This window comes from Lepus europaeus, chromosome 6 (genome assembly GCF_033115175.1).
Source record: "Lepus europaeus isolate LE1 chromosome 6, mLepTim1.pri, whole genome shotgun sequence".
Lineage (NCBI taxonomy): Eukaryota > Metazoa > Chordata > Mammalia > Lagomorpha > Leporidae > Lepus > Lepus europaeus.
In genome coordinates, this window is record NC_084832.1 from 92,674,033 (window position 1) to 92,676,926 (window position 2,894).

The window sequence follows — 2,894 nt, forward strand, 5'->3', positions numbered from 1 at the left end:
ATAAGGTCTAAAGATTAGATTGTGCGTCCTACAGATTCCTTCATAATAGAATTAGTTTCCTACCTTGAAGAGAATAGAGACATGAAAGAACAAGTTGGGCTTAGAATAGAGAAATGAGGGAGCAAGTCCTAGATCGCTTGCTGACAATAGCAATATCACATGAATACTTAGCAAACAGTTTCAACCATTAGATAACAACTTAAGAAAACATTTACTAGAAGATCCGATGCCTTCTATAAATTTTAAGAATCATGTATTTGAAAACACCTCTTAAATATCTAACATGGTGTAGTTTGTTTAACCAGTAAACTTAAGCACAACCATCTAAAATGTTTTTAGTTTCTTTCTACCAACAAGTTTAAAACATATGATACACAGATTCAGGTCACACAAATTAAAATGTATCTTTGATTGATTTTAGCAGCTTAAATTTATGGACAATCTTATCTATAAGCCATTTAAAATAAAACTCTTAATAAAATTTCCCCATGTGGACATACAATATGTACACACATATAACATAGCATAATAGACCAATATAGCAATTTTAATAATAGCTTTTAAAATCTTTAACTCTTTTTGTAGATTGCCAATTGATTTGAATTGCTTTTTGTTTTTAGTAACCTCAGTGAACCATACTTTCTCTCAGTTGGTACTGTTAATACATTATTGGCTTCATCTGTTTACAAAGCCATCCCAAAGTACTGAATACAATAGAAGTGGCTGGAAAAAGTCCATAGGAACCTATAGGAGGGCAGCTAAACACAGAACCAACAACGCTTTAGTTTTATGAGCAGCACATTATATATTACTGTGGATGACAAAAGACTTTAAGTTGCCATGTTTAAAATTATAAACTCATCAGCCAACAAGAGGCACTTGCTTACTTCACAGTATTTTTGTAGGATTTTACAAGTACTTAACCCTTTAGGCCTCTGGGGCTTTCTCATTAAGATAACTATCATGTCTAGTAACACAAGATCATTAGACTTTTTAATTCTCAAACATTTGTATTAATAGCATTTTCCATTATAGAAACTTAAAGTTTGGTACCACATCACATCTTGACAGTACTTCTAATATAATCCAAATAGCCTGATTAGTTGGTGTCTCTATAAGATGAGAGACATAGGTCCTTCGATTTTTTCAGTTGGGCCCAAACTGGAAAAACCAAAGTCCAGGATTTACTGGAAATTTTAGAGTCCAGATTGTTTGAAACTTTGATTTTTTGAATGCCTGTCAAGAATGCCAAGAAGGCTCAAAATCCAAAATATCTGGTTGCAATAAGATTCCTTAAAATCATGACATAACATAGACCAAATTTGATCATTGTTACAAGGTGATTATTCAAATCTTTGAAAATAAGCACATATTTAAATAACCCATAGCTCTTAATAAAAATTCAGCTGTTTTTGAACAATTAGAATTTAACAGACATCAAGAGAACATAATAGATTACTTTAACACATTGCTTTAACAGAGCATCAGAGTTTAATTCTATGTCAAAGAGAAATTGAGCTTCCTGTGATCTTTTGCTGTGAGGTTTCCTTTACCTTCTTTCATATTGGTGACCATGTTTCTGTGTTTCTGTGTGTAACACATCTTTAAGCATCTTTTGCAGGGCAGGACGAGTGGCAACAAAAATATTACTGATTGAACAAATTTATGCCTACATTTAATAGTTCCCTGGCCCTGAAATCTAATACAGCTCACCACTGACACTGGTCTGCAGAAGTTTCAAAACACAGCTTGTGTGGCTTCCAAAAAATCCCTGTGTCCTCTAGAGGGCGCTAGCTGGCAGCTCAGACCTGCGCCGGCAGGATGCCATCCCCACGGAGCCTTCCCAGCCCCACTCTGCTACACCGGATCACACAAGAGGCGAGGTCAGCACAAAGCAGGACCCAGCTTACTGAGCTGGCTTACAAACTACAGCCACGATTTATTACAGTGAGAGAAACACTCATGTATCCCAGCCCGCACATTTTCCTTCCCAGGAGACAAGAATAAACTAAGGATGCAAATACAAATGTTTTAACTTAGAAGAAGAAATGCAATAGCCAGGGCAGTTAGTACTTACATCCTTGCCCAAAGTTATGTGGAAGAATTTTCGTCTAAAGAGTCACTTTTTTGTTGTTGTAGTTGTTTATTTTAAGGAGCAAGAGGGGAAGGTGGTGGTGGGGGGACTGATTGATTGATTGATTGATCTCCCACTGGCTGGTTCACTCCTCCAATGCCTGCTGGGGCTGGGTTAGGATACAGCCAGGAGCCTGGAACTCCATCTGGGTCTCCATGTCAGTAGCAGGATCTCAAATACTCTCCCATGAAGAGTAACTTAATGATACAGAATCTGAGTTGACTAACTTCTTCTGGTATTCTTTCTCTAGTTATATGAAGTTACATAATTGGGTCGGAGCCTAATTTGTCTGGCAGTAGGCTGCCTCTTTTAAGATTCGTGCTGTAGGGCATAGTGGGCTAAGCCTCCGCCTGCGGCGCGGCATCCCATATGGACGCCAGTTCTAGTCCCAGCTGCACCTCTTCTGATCCAGCTCTCTGCTACGGCCTGGGAAAGCAGTAGAAGATGGTCCAAGGCCTTGGGCCCCCTGCAACTGCGTGGGAGACCTGGAAGAAGCTCCTGGCTCTTGGCTTTGGATTGGCCCAGCACCAGCCATTGCAGCCATCTGGGGAGTGAAAGAGCAGATGGAAGAACTCTCTCTCTCTCTCTCCCTCTGACTCTTTGTAACTCCGCCTTTCAAATAAAATAAATAAATCTTTTTTTATTTTATTTTTTATTTGACAGGTAGAGTTATAGACAGTGAGAGGGAGAGACAGAGAGAAAGGTCTTCCTTCCGTTGGTTTATTCCCCAAATGGCTGCTACGGCTGGTGCTGCACCGAT